Source organism: Anser anser, assembly GCF_964211835.1.
Source record: "Anser anser genome assembly, chromosome: 13".
NCBI lineage: Eukaryota > Metazoa > Chordata > Aves > Anseriformes > Anatidae > Anser > Anser anser.
The window spans coordinates 12,655,866-12,672,698 of NC_139734.1; the positions used below are offsets into that span (position 1 = coordinate 12,655,866).

Below are 16,833 nucleotides of genomic sequence, written 5' to 3' on the forward strand. Positions count from 1 at the left end.
AAACACAGCTCCACTTGACCTGGGTAGTTGAAACCTCTGCAGAAATGCTTTAACAGATGCAATGTCCGCACTCAGCCCAGGTTGTGCACTGTACAGTAGTTGGTATACTGAGAAATCCTCAGCCTCTTCCTTGTCCCAACATGTATATGTGTCTCTGAACTACAGCACCACACTATTCAGAATATCTACATGATGCACAAAAATGGGTGTAAGATTTCTGTACTTGTGGTTCGCTCCTGTTGGCAGTCCTAGAAGAAAGATGCTTACAAACTGTAAAGCATGCAGATGGAGCAACCATGGCCTGTTCAGTTCTCTGCAACAGGCAGGTTCTCTCCCGGTGACTTTCAGATGCAAAGGCAGGAGTCTCTCAATTTGATAAACATGCATTTTTAGTCTGGGCTTCAGGTTTACACTGTGCGAATAGATTGCTTTGCCTGTCCGCTTGAAGTTCCTCATCAATTTCCACCTATCTCTAAATGCTGAAAAGTCAAACCAGTGCATCTTTCAGTTAATTTCAGAATTTTCTGTGATTGGAGTTTTTTTGGTTCAGGTCTGGTATGAGTTCAACAGAACTAACTTCAGGTCATCAATTCAGATTTAGCTTTAGATTGGAAAAAAAAGTCAAAGATTCAAACTGGGTTTTGTTTGGTTTCATTGGTTCATCTTTGCATTGGTTTTTTGGGAAGCTGGTAGAATCATCAGGGGAGAACAGTCACAACCCTCAGCTTTGGAGCCTCTTTTTGGTGGTATATGTTGCTGTTAGAAACTAAACCGTTTTTTTGTTTTCTTTTGTTTTTGTCTTCAGCAACGTCTGTGCTTTGTCTTGGTTGTGCATATTTGGAGCTAAGGTAACAGGTGAAAGTAAATCTCATTCTGACATGGTAGCGAAGGTGTTCACGTTGCTATGTGCACTTGACTAGTAAAAGTCAGTCATAGAAATGCCAGCGGAAGCAGGTCCTCTCTCCAAATTACACTGTCAGGGGGACGGCAGTGGAGCTGCCCTCCCTCCCTCCCCCTCAGCACAGAAACCCCAAGTCTAGCAGTCTCCCCGAGTGTGAATATTTTTTCCTAGTGTTCTTATAAGTGATTGCTTGTGGCATCTTATACCCTTATCTCAGCTTGTGCAGCCCCTCATGAATATTCGGTACATATGGAAGAGTTTCCTATATCATTGCCCATTAACAAGGAGGATAATCACTCATTCAGTTATCAAGAAGTCAGAGAAGGCCTTTCCTTGAGCCCCTAGTGCAAAGAATCCTGGGAGATCAAAGGAGGTTAAATGTGGCTGACATTAGGATCATTACTTTTTTTCTATGTAATTACTGTGTTATAATAAAGTTGATCTAAAATAAGGAAAAGGGGTATTAAAGTCTTTTAGGGCTAAAAGGCCGTATTAGTGACTCTTTGCCTTTTTTCCCATCACGGGACAAAATGCATATTGCAGTTGATACATATAAATGGACATTTTTTTTCACTGAAAGTACGGTAAGGTCATAAGTGTACATATAAATGATATATTATTACAGAATCGCTTTTAAGGGAGGTTAATCCCATGTAAATGCAAAAGGCGAGTAGAAGGTGTAGTGATGCCTCATTAGTAAAAACAGTGACACTGACAGATTCTTATTAACAGTTAGGCTCTTCACAGCGAACAGCTAGATTCTTATTATTTTACATTGCATCTTTCCTACATTTCTACGCCGTTCAATTTTGACATTCAGGACTGAACTACATCTCCCATCAAGCAATGCAGTCTCCTCCCTGACTAATGGCAGGATGCAGGACAACAACCATAGAGAAGAGGTCTTTTTGTTTGTTTGTTTGTTTTCCATTTAATCTTTTATTAGACACTGGAATTTACTTCACAAACTTTTGAGCTTGGCAATGTATTTTCTGTACTCCTCCCTCTTTTCTAGATTTTTCCAGCGTATCGGGCAGCTACATGTGAACATCTGTTAAGCTAGGTGAGCTGGTCAGGGAAACAAAACAATGTGTGCAGCTAAATAATTCTGCTTTAAATAGTGATGATGGGTTGGTGTGTATCATGGGAAGGTATGTACTAGAAAGTAAGATGTGATAATGGATCAGAGGCATTTACATGCTATGAGATCTTCAGTAGCTCTTCCACGTGAATTATAGTTGGCCAAATATGTGTTTTACTATTCAGTAAAACTGAGCAGTTGTGCAAAACTCCTCTTGCTAAGACACTCAGAGACATCTGGCCTGTCTGAAAACTTTAGATACCCTTATTCCTACAGTTTTATACTTCACATTACATAGTAACCTCTGGAAAACAATAAGATAAATAGTTGTCAGTAACAGCTTTACAATATATTAAGGATCCATTTAATCATTTCCATTCGCCATTTCTGTAGTAGCAATTGCTGTATTTTTGAGGTACGTTTTATTTTTGCTTTAAACTTTTATCTAAGTCATCTAACTCATTCTGTACCTTTGTTGTTGTTGTTTTGTTTTGTTTTAAAATTCCTTTGTACTTCTGATGGGGACCTTTCAGCTCTGACTTTTCAACCTGCAAGCTGAGGAATATAGAGAGCACTGGATATATTCCTGGCCTGTAGCAGGCACTAACTTTCTGGACAGCTCTACTTTTTAAAGTTGTAAGTCAGTGGGGCTGTACTCATGCAAGTATTCCATGAAAGCAAGACAATCTGATGGAGTGGTCTTCTTCAAATTCTAGTTCTGAAATGTTAAAAGTTAAGAAACATAATTAAACTGCAACTGCATTAACATTTATATAAAATATAAACCAAGTGCTTATCCTGATTCACCAAACAAATTACAGTTTGAACATTATAAAAAAACCACCCAGCTACTTATCAACGGCACCATTTGAAATTATTGCTAGTACTACAACTCTAAATGCATAGGATGCCTTAAATACAAACCCTGAACATTTACATACTGATTTCATGAGCAAAGCAAAAGGTATTTGCCAGTAACAGTACAGGACTCAGCATTTTTATTGTCTGTGTAATCCTGGCTCGCTCTGATATGAAAATTCAATTATTTTAGAACTGGTCGTCTCATTAAATTTTGACAAGGAGCACGAGCTCAGTACTAGCTCTAGCTCTGAGAGGCCGTGGGTGCCTGACAGCTCTACGGTGAATTTTAAAATGTAGTATTTTTGCAGGACAAGATTATCTGACGATTTTATATTAAAAAAAGAAAAAATTAATCAAATACATTGTAACATCCAACACTTGGCCTTTCAGTAGATATTTTCGTGAAAAATTATTGAAAAAAAAAAAAGACTCCACTGTTTATTGCATCTTTTCCCCAAACTCCACCTCCACGTCTTAATGCTCCGTAACTGTGCTAGAAAAAAATGCGCCTCTATGTAAGTGGCAATATTTAACCACTTATTGTTAGCATTTTCTAACTTTCCTCAACTAAAATGTATTTTTAATTGTTTTTATAAATATGATTTCCAAAATAGAAGTATAAAGTATTTATAGGTATAAATAATTATATAGTCGTTTGGTGCAGTCTTTCATGCCGTGCTTAGATCATTCTCTTGAGCTGTAGCAGATCTGTGTTCTAGTTCTTATGGAAATAATTTTTAATTAGTTTGCAAAGTAGAAGAGGTCCAATAAGGAAGACAAAAGGGAGCTGTCTCAGACTGTCTAGAAGCATGGTGCTTATGGTACTCAGCTGCTGTGCAACAGGCTAGGAAAACAAGGATGTGAACCAGGTCTCTGATAGCATCAGTAAGCGCCCTAATACCAGTGCTGCTTTTGCTGCAGGCTTCAAAGTTTTGGAGTGGTTTATTTTTTCTTGCTGCTGTTTGTTCTGTAGGTTTTTTTCTGGAGTAGAGGTAGGCATTTATTATTTGTTCTACCTCAATCTAGAATGTGAAATCTGGGGAAATGCTGAAACACTTTGTAGAATGAGGAAGTTATTCCCACATCCAACTCTGGGAGTTTCTTTCTTTCATATAGGTCTGTGCCATTTCAAGTAACTTATTTTAGCTGTTGAATACTTCATAAGCAATTAATGTACAAGAAATAATTTGCCTCAAGTTTGAAAAGACTGCCTAGGAAACATTGATTTATTAGCTTATTCATAACCGTTTATTTAACACTACTCTAAGACATTAACTGGATTTTCAGTCTGTGATTTCTTGTAGTTACTATTACTCCACCAAGGAAAAAAAAAATATTGGTCTGTGCATTACGTTATATCTAACAGTTATTCTGACTGCTGTAAAAGAATTCAGTAAACCAAAGTCTGTATACTTATTACTGCTAATTTAACATAGTGGCATTAGGGAAATAAAACATTAGATAATATTTCAAGGGCAACACAAACTTAAGATCTAACTTAACACTTAAAACACTTAAGATCTAACTAGGATGTCTTGGAAACAGACAAAATGTAATGTTGCGTGTGGACTAGCGAAAGACAATTTCCTTTAAATGTGTAAAAATCTGAGCGACAGAGGGCATCCTCACTCTGATGATCTCTAGTGGGAAAATATTCAAGAGGACCTTGTATGGGGAATAGCAGACATATTGGACTGTCCCATCTATTAGTTAGGGTCAGGGACATTTGAAATACAAGCTTCTTAGAGAAAAAAAAAAATCAGACTGCTTTTCTCTATATTTAATTAACTTCTGTGAAGGTCACACATATCTCTATCTCTGAAATGCATAATGTGTCACTCATTTAAAAAATCTGGATATTTTGCATTATCTTGCCATTATGGTCCAACTTTTTTTATCCCAAATTTCACAGTGGTGATCAAATTAAAGAGATGACAAGCTCCCTGTCCTTACAAGCTAAGCATTTTGTGTGTTATACTCAGATATACTCTGTGTGATATAAGATGAGACTTCATAATGGGATTCAATGCAGTTGAGTGCTAAATTATGGCAGGCTTATATCACAGAAAATTATAACAATGAGAGAAGAATTCAAATCAGGGTTTTAGTAAGAGAGGAGAATTAAGACTTTGCAATTAAAGTGGTAACCTAAAACTTTAAAATAATTTAAACAGTTACTGAATACATGTAATGTTCTGTGCTTATCTGGAAGCAGGAATGGCAGTTGTTTGAAAGGATCCAAATGAAGTGTGGACAAGGTGTATGTTATGTCCTCAGAACACAGATCTGTCATTTTCTTCATTGTTCATGAATACATTGGTATTGAATATCTCTTTCCCACAAATTCACAGGCTCCATGCAAGACTAGAGAGAAAACCAGTGTAATGTTATCGTTAAATTGATGTTGCATACAACTTTATGATAGTCCTGACAACTGCAGCTTGTGAATTTGCCAAGAGCAACCCAGTAAGTTATTTCCAGAGATGAACACTGAACTATGAAGTAAAATAATCCTTTCCTTCAGAAGGATAAAACTGCAATTTTCTCGTAGACATAATTTACAGAATTATTACTGACAATTTTAGAATTCCACTGTGTGAAACACTGGGGGTTTGAGAACAGAATTTCTTATCCTTTTAATAACAGACAAATTTTAAACAGACAGTGTATCTATAACATCTATGCAATAACACAGGAGGAATCTGACCTGGAAAACAAGTGGCAGTTTCCTTTCCTTATTCAAATATTCTGCCTCTCGCGAAAGCTGAGGTGTGCTGTGATTCACCACTTTGGTTAAGATAGGAAAAGAGCCCAGGTTCATATTCTGATTTCTTCTCACATACCTCTGGAGCGCATGTAGTGCATTTAGAACTCAGCTTCCATATGAGCGATATTTCAAAAAAAGTTCTTGGCCCAGGCAGTTGGTGTTTCGTGCCCTGGAGAAATGTAGACATTTATGTAATTGTTGAGATCACAAATCTTCATGAAAAGGAATCATTTTAAGTGACAAGAAAGAAGAAAGGCATGTAATAAGAAAATATAAATTATATATCGACATTTTATGTTTAGGTTTCTTGCTGCAAGTTGTTACAGTAATCTCATAGGAACAAGAGAAAAGGCAATAGTGTTCAATACAGATGTCATATTCCTAGTGGCAATCCTGTAGGCTTGTTGCAACCACATGAACATCTCCGCTGACATCAGTGAGATAAGTTAATTGAAATCAGTGGAACTAATTTAAATTCATATGTACCTATGTGTGACTTAGACTTGAAAGCCAGTTGTAAAGCAAAACATACTGTGCTTGTGTTTGATTTCTTTCTGATGTAAAAAAAAAAAAAGCATTTTTTTTCTTGTTTAACTTAGAAAATACTTCTCGTGGTAGTCTGGACACCTTGCAGGATTTGTTTGTTTAGAATGTGTTAGCTTTACAAAGATCAGTGCAATGTTATCTGTTCTGTGTTCTTAGTTTTAAAATGCTAACATGCAAGAATCTAGCAGGTGAGTTTATGAGACACTTCCAGCTGTAGAGATGTTAGGCCCTATAGGTGTAATTCCCACTCAGCGCTTCTGTTGGCTTTCTGTGCTTGACAAAGTGATTTGACCACTTCTATTCACAGCTTCTGTGTGCAAACCTTCTTGAGCAAACCTTCTGGTTTATACAAAGTTCATACAATGGACTTTGAACTAAAGTGGCTTAAATTCAATGTATGTCAGGACAGACGATTTGTCAAATGCAGCTAAAATGGGGAATGTCTTCTAGGACTGTCACCTTTGAATGTGACTCATAAATTGAAGGGTTGTGTCCATTGGACTTTGCAGGAGGGCAAAGTATTCATCAGCTGGTCCTTGCGTTTTGGGGAAGCATTTTAAGAGGACCACAGCCAAAGGTCCTCTAAAAACGTACCCAAGCCTACTCTTCCCTGCTGCCTGACAGTCTGCTCAGAATCATCAGTAGATCAGTCCTTGCATTAGTCACACTCGGTGGCAAGTAAGATGGCTCTGGAAGGGTTTTGCTGCAGGGACAGCCAGTATTTGTAAGCAGTCCGATTTCAAGCTGAATTCAGACTGACAAAGAGGACGATGTGTGGGCTTGATGCCCAGTTGGACACACCTTGGCTTTCAGACTTTTCCTGTAACGAGCAGCTCAGATATAACATAGACAAAGCAAGCAGTGTCCTTTCTTCAAGGAAGTCTAAGTATCCTAGGTAATGTCAAGATTGTAGCAGTAAACCTTGTAAGACTAGCTGAAAACAAAAGAGAAAGATGCACTGTAAAGTGCAGTTACCTTTCATAGTCTAAATGTAAGACTAGAGTTAGCGCAACAGGTTTTAACAAAAATCCCTGCCAAATTACTCTACCAACATACATCATTAACTGCTCGGTTTGGCTTGAAATAATCTGACAATGTTCTCCATTAAAAATGGACAGAGGAGAGCTGAAAACAGCATGGATGAAGCAGAACACAATGAAATCCAAAGCAGAACCGGAGGCAAGCATACATGTGAGCCGCAGAGTAAAAAGCATAAAAAGTTTTGCTGGAGTATCTAGATTACCCAGAAATGAAATAATTTAAACTCATATGTGTCCTTTAGCAGCTGCTAAGCATAGTGTTCTGCACAGGGTATTCCAGACGTGTCTTTAGGAAAGACATCTGCTTGTACTGTTTCAGATTTCAGAGTTATACAGGGTGTAACAGGGAATTTTACCCTAAAGCACCAAAACCTTAAACGCAATACAAACAGCTGATTGAATAAACCGTGGTCCCCAATGTCTCTAAAGTTTTGTAAAATTCTTCAAGAACCGTAATAGACATAGTGGTATGATCTCTCTTAATTGAGGAAATAGAGGGGTAGGAGATAATACAAAATATATGTATTTTCAGATTTTTAAAAAGTATTTCAGATGAATCCTTTTTCTGATGTAATGGTTGACATGTATAATCTCCTCAGCCTGGGCAGACAGGTCTCTAACAATTAATGGGAGGATCTTTTAGTGATTTTGCAAATTCCTTAATTTACATTAGCGAATGGTGTTTGTGAACCATGGAAGCATATGTCTCAGTGCCAGTATTTTAAACTGTACCTAGACTTTAATAGATGAAAAAAAATATGGATTGTATTATGTTCTTCCTGTAAAAGGAGTGGAATTTCAGCATGGTAAAGATCAGTTAACTGCCATTTACAGGGCAATTAAAAATGAGAATCACATATTTATTGTCCATTTTTAATGTTTTTTCCTTTCCGAACCCAGACTCCAGGCCAGCCTCCTATCCAAGTTTTCCTTCATGCCTTATTGTCTATTCTGTTCAGCTATTTAAAAAATGTTGAATATCAACAATGGCTTTCAGTAGTGTATTGTCAACTTTTGTATGAAGCAATCTTGGTTGAATGAGAAGATCCCAGAGCTTATAGTTCTATCTACTGTGCTGCACTGGGTTTCTGCTTGAATGTGTGTGACTGATAACAGGACAAATTTCTACCTTCGTTATTACATTTCAGCTACATAATTCATTTGCCAAAATCTTTTAGGAAATATCTTTATAGCATATTGCACGAGACATCAGGTAAGTGCTTGTAATGTAAAAATAAGTAAAGATCCAGCAACTGCCTTGTCAGATTTGTTTGTTAATTGTAGATCTGCTTCTGCTAGGTTGTTTTGCGGACTTTTACAGTTTTGTGGATAGCTGCGTGCCCTGAGACATCTCTAGCAGAACATCTTTGCTCACATAAAGAAAATCATACTGGATCTGCATTGCTTTTGAAGTCAAAAAGCAATATTCTGTGAAAAATTATAGCAAATGTGCAGTTTAAGAATTTTCAAGTAACAGATGTGTTATTGTTAATGTACAAGCTTGTTTCTATCTGGAATTATGGTACTAAAAGCTTTTTAAACATTTTTTTAAAAACTCCGTGTCTTCACAGTCTGATATAATTTTATTTTGTGTACGGGGTAATTGTAATTTAGCTTATATAAACTCAGTCACCCATGTATCTTTGAATGGAAGCTAATATTCTCTATGCCATTTTCAGGAAATCTAAGGATTCCTCAAAACTATTCAGTTTATTCATGCATTTCAGTTAACAGGTGGCAAAACAGGTAAAACACAAGCAGCTATTTTTCCTTTTATTCTCCATCTCATTTGTTGACAGTTAATTTAATTTTGAAAAGAACTAAGAGAGATCATTTCTCTAAATGATGTGATTACTACAATGATGTAAAGGGATAGTACTGTATATAGTACCTGATCCTGTTGGAGAAACTGAAACAAAATTTCCATTGCAGCCAGTATTTTGGCTAAATTAGGAGAGCAGGATCTGGCCCATCATCTTGTATAACAAATTAATTAATGCCTTCACCATGCATCACCTTTAATATTCCTGATTTAAAATACTTATGTTTGTTTTTTTTCTTCATGGTCAAAGAAAAAGGTAGACATTTACAAAGGCAACAAATATAAGTAAGGAATCAAAAGTATTGAGTCTGACTTGCAATTTGAAAAACTGTATTCATGAACCAAAGATACTGCTGAGTATGGGAAAAGATCATACATACCAGAATGGGTACTGTACTAATACTGGCATTAGACACCAAACAAATAAAACTGAGATGTGGGGTACCCTTCTGGACAGAATGTCTAGGTATTCTAGCAGTGTTCTATCTAACAGGGTTGTGTTTAATGCAATATTATCAGTTTCACATTAATTCATCTGCTTGCTTCTTTGTCCCAAATCCTGGACTCTTTTCAGTGCCTATGTCCGCTTTGTCTGTGTCCTGTCTGCAGACAAACAATGACCTTTAAATACCTTCAATATACGTGTGGGTGTACGTGCATAAGATTGCAACCTCTTTGGTAGACATGTAATGCTTATTGAGAGGTATTTACACAATTATATTCCTGTCAAATACATTAAAGATTTCTGTGTTTCAGAAAGTATTTCAAAAACATCTGAAAAGGCAATTTAAGTGGAAATTAAAACTTTGGGAATAAAAAAAATGTCATTTTTATACCAGTACTCTGATACTGGGGCGATGACGGAATTTTTTTGAATGGTGTACTAATAAGAAAAGTGTTCTTTCTACGTTTCTCATTGGTACCTAGTATGCGTATTATGCTTATAGTTTTAATAGTTTGGAAACATTACATATTAACCATTGTTATACTGGTTACTATAACAGTACCTGTCAGAGGAAGAGGATTTAATGAAAAACTTCATTAAAAAATTATACTTCTACCTGGAGGGGTTACAGATTTCTGTACAGACAGCATTACACAGATGGCACAAGCAATTAGGTAGTGTAATACGTAGGACTATTTTACATCACAAATTAGGAATAAATGTCATCCAGAATTTGCAGAGGAAAAGAATGAAACTTTAAATACCATTTTTGTCTTTTGAATGACTTGAACAAAGCTTTCTTTAAAAAACAAACAAAACAATTCCATTTGATTTTAAAAATTGATTTTCTTTATATTTCAGTCTTCGCCTTTAATGAAAGAAGATTCAAGACTGAGAAAGACTAAGAGAAATGTTTTATGAACATCTTGAGAAAGACATGAAAGCAGCAGTAAGCAGAAAGGTACAGTGCCCAGTACAACTGTTGCATTTTTCATACACAATATATAAAACACTCTGCATTTGCACAAGTGTACAGCTGACAAGTCAATTGCTATATTTATTGTAGAGCTATCTTTTTGAAATGAATTAAGAGATGGACTAGTTACTGAGTCAATAGCTTAGCATTCCCTTAGCGCTTTGAAACCATTCACATATCTGTTGTAAAATATGGATATTCATCAGGTGCCATAATAATGATGACTGTAGTCAGAAAAAAGATGACATCCTCCCAATTACAGTTGTGATGAAATTTTGGTTCTTTGAACATTTATTATTTTTGATGTTGAAATAATAATCTCTTCAATGATCTGATTTTAGTGGACACAAGAACTGGTACAACTTTATCAGGAGGGTAAGATAGTTGTTCCTTTGTTGGTTCAGCTTTACTCTGTATGATACAAATTAGAAGAGGTTTCTAGTCTGATATTTTATCTTTTTAAATCTCTTTAGTTTTATAGTGACAACTACATTCCCTTTCAAAACTAAAAAGTCCTCAATGTGGAAAGGGAAGTTTAGGAGGCATGTGAGTTTTAATTATAAAGAGATTATCCTGTTCTCTTTATCTGGTACCCTACATGTCACCAGTGTTAGTTGTCCAGGCTATATATTGGAACATTGTTCTTAGACAGTGTACATATCGAGAAATGGTGTTGTTTAAACCGTCTTTGCAACTCTTGGTGATTGCTGACGTTGAAGAAATTGGTTCTTCACTGCAGGCATGAGACTGCCTCTGATTGATGATGTATTTCTATAATAATTCTGCTGAAGTATCCCTTGTAGACATTAGGAGGTCCTCCTTACAATTAAGAGGCAAATTGTGATGTTCCTTTGCATTTTACAAGAGGAAAAACTGAAGTGTGAAGGTTTGCTTGTCTGAGATCAGCCAACCAGCTTGGCAAATCAAAGAGAAGAGCTCAGGTCTCTCTTACCATTGGAAATGGGTGTTCAGAAGCAAGACACAGAGTCCATCTCTGTAATGCCATGTAGACTATGTTCCCAGTCATGGCAGGGACAGGAAGAGGCTCTTTTTCCTCAAAATGCCATCACAGCCTTAGTCTATGCACAAATTTACCATATATATTTCTTGCCTTCCCAGTACTCATTTTTCAGATAATCTCAGATACTGTTTTCTGTATGAGCTTCATTAAGGGGATGACATTTCATTCTTAAAGATCAGGAAAGCACTTTTCCAGTTGATCTGCAACCAGCCATGCTTTATCTACATATATATAACCATGCAGTTGTCAGGGCCTCCTGAATGCAATGAAATCATTAGCTTGTTTATACAGTTATTTTTTCTTCATATAAGGGAATAGGAGAAGGGTTTGCAACTTTTGGGGGCGTGTGTTAGACATGTAAAACCAGGCTTTCAGGTGTGCACCTTCTGTATGTTGTAGAAGTCCTTCTGCTTGATAAGACAAAGAATCTTCACCAAAATTTGCAAAGAATCTCAGCAGGGCTAAAAGGTTAGAAACTGCCACCTGACATGCTGTGATATTTTATACAAGTTGAGAATGTGAGCCCCAAACTTTCTATTTCTTATTCTTCTGTTTTCTGTACCTTTTGAAATAAATCCATCACACTGTGTGTTTTTATCCCCCCAAGGTGTGGCTAGCAGGACAACCTGCTCACCATATTGTCCTTCCAATGTGGCTGGTCAAGGTTACTATTTTGCTCTTCTGACATGTTATCAATTATCCTGCCAACAGACTGATACCGGACCTGTAGTTTTCTTATAAAATAAAAAACTGAGTTTAATTAAACCATCAGTATCTTAGACCTAATTATTTCAGACAGTATTTAATTAATGTTTCATGGATACCTAATGTAATTAGGGTTCCTTTAATAAGACCTTCTATGACATTAAAATATATGACCTTTATCTTTCTTATCAACCATAGCCTGACAACTCAGATTTGTCATTTTCACTAAAAGGTATAGTTTGATTAAATAGAACAGAACATAAAATTAATCCACCAAATTATACTTGTTTGTTTCTTTTTTTTCTTCTTAAAGACTAATAACTTAAGTCTTTTAATTAGCAGTGTCAGTACAAATGTTCATGCAAGCATTTTACCTTTGTTTTTTCAGACTGTTTCTTTAGTATATCAATTTTTATGGCAAAAGTAGATAACAAGCAGACTTTATTAATCATGGTGAAGGGTTCAATCTTTTAGATATGAAAACTAAGGAGCTATTCTTTATAGTAACAATGACTAGTAATTGTTTAAGACAGTTCTGCAAAGGACTTAATTTTTGCTGGTCACAAACTTCCCCAAAATAAACCTGTAGTTTGAATTTGAATGAATGTAATTGAAATTACTAGTCTGGTGCAAAAGTTACATGTTTGCTTTTAGAACCTACAGGTTCTCTTTTTGTTACTTTTGTTACCTTTTGGTGTAGATCCAGTGAAAAAGCATTTGTCATACACAAAATTTTGATGATATTCTTTCTCAAAGGGTTATTATAAGCTTCCTTGGAACAACACCCATCCGATCTTGTTTCCTCACTCCCCAAAGAGCTTTTATATCTCACCTTCAAAATCAGAGTGGCTCCAATGACTTCACTAATGTTTAAGTTCCACACATTGAATTAGAACTTTTTAATATGTGTAAAACTTAGCACAAACTTCAAGATTTTTCATACTGTCATAACTAGGCACAGTTACAGATCTATTAAATATGTGTCTCTAAAAATGACCTAGAGCCTTCCTGTTTACTGTAGGGCTGTGGATATGTAGCAGGGCCTCCAAACTGTGGAAATATATGATGTCCAGGAAAAAAATGGAGCCATCGTAGGAGAAACAGTGTCTGAAAAAGTGGTCATAGCTGCTGCTTTTCATAGGTTACAAAAATTTTTGCATACGGTCTGCGTTCTTCTTCCCTTTGAAATGTAAACAGTTACATTCAGTTACATCCCCTGACTTTATATACTAAATAAAATTATCATGTTAATTTAATAAAATGCAATCAGTACCTATATGTTTTTGCTGATTGCAGACTGTGATAAGTGTTGCTAGTGCAGCCACTAACTAGTACTCACTGTATTCAACTGAAATTTTAAATGTAATAAAGTCAGTGACCAAGATTCACCCCACTTGTATAAGTTCCCAGGATGGGAAGAGGATGGGAAGGGGTTAAGCCCAGGAAATTTATTACTACCCAAGCAGGCAGCTGCAGAATTCCACTCCCATTGCTGCAGTGAGTCTTTGCTGAGCAAAACCTCCCACTAAACAGGGTCTTGGGGATAGGAAAACAGAAAAAATCTCTCCCCTAGTCCTTTCTGATTCACCCGTCTCATTCAACCTTTTGTATTTGATGTTGTCCTCTGATCAGCTGATGACCTGATGATTCTCTCCTTGCAATCACTTCTTGATATTTTACATCACATCTTTATATTCACCACGCAGTTAGATTTCTCCATTTTCTTCATTAACATGATGAAAATTGAATTACGATGAGCCTCTGTCTGAATAGAAAACACCTAATCTATCCAGAGATATTCAAGAGAAAAATGATTAATATAGAAAAATCTACTGGATAAAAAAATCTTGATCCAATCATGTAAAAATAAATTGATCTGATTACATAGATTACTGAAAACTGGTCACCTTGGCTACATTAGAGCCTTTAAAAGCAAACACAAATCAGTGAATCATTTTAATCAAATTTAATTTAGATTATACACTTTCACATAAAATCTAATTTAGTTGGAATTACTCGGTCATGACTTGTCTGCTCCCCACAGGACAAGGTTAAAGAGATTACATTTGGGTTCATGTCAGCAGCATCTGCTAGTTAGCCCTCTGAATGCTGATTTAATGAGAGAGGTTATGCTTAGTCTCTTGGAAAGACTTCTGGTTTAGGCAGGTGCTTGAGAGATGTTATTAATTTAGTGTGATACAAGGAGTGATGTTATCGTACTTGGAAAAGTCTTGTATCATTATTCTCATGTGTATAAAATACCCTGGCATTTTTGTTTACATCTGTTTAGCAGCTTTTAGAGGGGTTTCCTCTAATCTGTCTTTAATGTACTGCTTCAGAGAGAGAGAAGATTCCTATTAAAGAAATAACAGCTTCTTTAATATGAACAGTTATCTCAGGACTTGTCTACAAGAGGCACCAAGTGAACATTAAGTTGCAATGTCAATTTACAGAGAACTAAAAGGTACCATATCCATATGCAGACAAACCCTTTCTGTCTCTCAACTGTGCAGTATCCTACAATCAGATCATTCACAGGAGCACCTTCCATGATAGCTTTCTTGCTCTATAAACAGACCTTTTATTCCTATATATTTAGCCTTTACAGAGTCAGATTATATCCTCATGTGATAAGTACCACTATGTGAGTTTCTAACTTGAAATTAATAGGATGTGTTGCAGAGTTAGGTACTCGTTGACAAATAAGTAAATACAATTAAGGGAGTAAAGTCTTTGCTGTTGAATGTAGTGAGTGCAAGCTCCATTCTGATGGAGCAGCTACTCTGCAGCAAAAGCAGGGGTGGTAGTCATTAATTCTACTTCATCAGCCCGTCTGCAGAAAATAAAAAGGCCAAAACGACTGTGTAAACTTGTTGCTCAATACCTCACTCCGAACCAGAAAATGTACTGTGGCATGGTGAATCACCATGGGTTGCCAAAGATCTGTCTGTGATTGTCCAGACTGAAATCAGTGCAGAGGTACAAAACACCATGAGTTTAAGCTCAGGTACCTGCTGCTGCTCTGACCTAACTGCTGGATGTGCAGAAATCAGAGAGAAAGCTGCTAACTTCATAAATTCTTCCTGGAAAGAATTTCCACAAGGAAAGAAAGAAAAGCCAGGCTGAGAATCTTTGGACATGTGTAACCTTAACTGATTCCCTAACCCAGCAGGGAAACAGCGGACTTAAATGGCCTTAACTGTCCTAAAGTACCTCCCTACATATCCAGGAGCCTTTCATGCTAAAATAGTTTTCTCCCACACGTAGAAAAGATGAGCTAGGAATTCATTCGGGGTAAATCAGCACCATTTCACTGAAATCAATGGAGTTGAATCAATTTTAGATGTACTGCATGTTTTCTGCTGTTTTCTTTTAAGCACTGTTTATGGTTCTTCAGAAGAAAAAAAGTACTGGAACTATTAATCCCCGAAGTTCTGATAAAGAATTTTGAATAACAATTGAAATTCATTACAAAATTTCACTATTTCAATGCATAATTTCCCTGGTGGAGGGGCTTAAAACTCTTTCTATAATTACCATAACAGCATAAGGGTCGAGCCATTAAAATAATCTCTAGCAATTCTGTGTGATTCAAGTTATTTATGAAGAATGCTGCAGACACAATGTTCCTTGCTACACGGTCTGTTTTCTGTATGTCTCTCTACCCTTTCTCTTCCCCTATGTATAAATGGTTAATTCTTATATATGTACTAGAAGGATCTATATCTCCAGAATTTATAAATCCACCCTGAAGAAATAGCATTTATATCTGAAATCCATAATCATATCAAAGAAAACTGGGCAAAATTGAGAAAATGGGGACATACCTTATTATGATTACCTTCTATTCGAGCATATTTTTCTTATTAGCAGTGCAGACAAAAGGTAGCCCTCCTATTTTATTTTAAATGAGCCTGATAGAAGTATCTCATCCACTTCATTTTCATATAAAATTGCACTGTGGAGCCTGATCTTCCTGCCTTCACTCTGGCAAAATACCTACTGTGGTCCTTAGAAACATCCATGTAAAGATTACAGGGCTGGGACCTGGTATTTACACTTTAGCCCTGGCTAACCACTGTTGTTCGCCGTGTTGCATGTGGCATTCCCAAATCATCTTTTAGAGAGAAAAACATGGAGATGATGCGCTGAACTTGGTCAGCCTTTGCTAAGAACAAGTATAAGTGCACCAGGACTTATTTAGAAATGGCATGGTTCTGTAGCAGTTGTGACAAGATAAACAGGCAGGTTAAGCTTGTGTGAGTGTAAACTATTTTCCAAATTGATTCTAATGCTAAAATACTAAACACACTCTGAATACAAATTACTTACTTAAGTTTACAGAAGTTTTACATTCACAAAATATAGAAGAGGAGGTATTAATATTTTCTGTTAGTGTCCTACAGACACATAGCCAAACCCTTAGCCAGTGGAAATCAGTGAAGCACCAGCAAGGACAGAACCGTGCTGCTTCACACCACTCATAGTATGGCCAGAGACAAATGATAATCAGAATTACTGATTCTGATGAAATCACACAATTCTGAATTTGGGAAATGTTTGCAAACGTGCTACACAAACTTTGTTAGCTAACACAGCTACATAGCTCGCATTGTTGTCCTGATTATTTGTATGGAAACAAATTCCAAATTTAGTTATGTTTGTGTA

General features: G+C 36.4%; 1 long non-coding RNA gene across 1 annotated transcript in view; it reads left to right on the forward strand.

Moving 5' to 3' along the window:
- The first annotated feature begins 1,462 nt into the window (after positions 1-1,462).
- LOC310880753 overlaps positions 1,463-16,833 on the forward strand; it is a 140,884-nt gene continuing 125,513 nt past the window's right edge. The window contains exons 1-2 of the long non-coding RNA XR_014571894.1: positions 1,463-1,964; positions 10,325-10,424. This is a non-coding gene — a long non-coding RNA (uncharacterized lncRNA). The remainder of the gene's footprint in view (positions 1,965-10,324; positions 10,425-16,833) is intronic.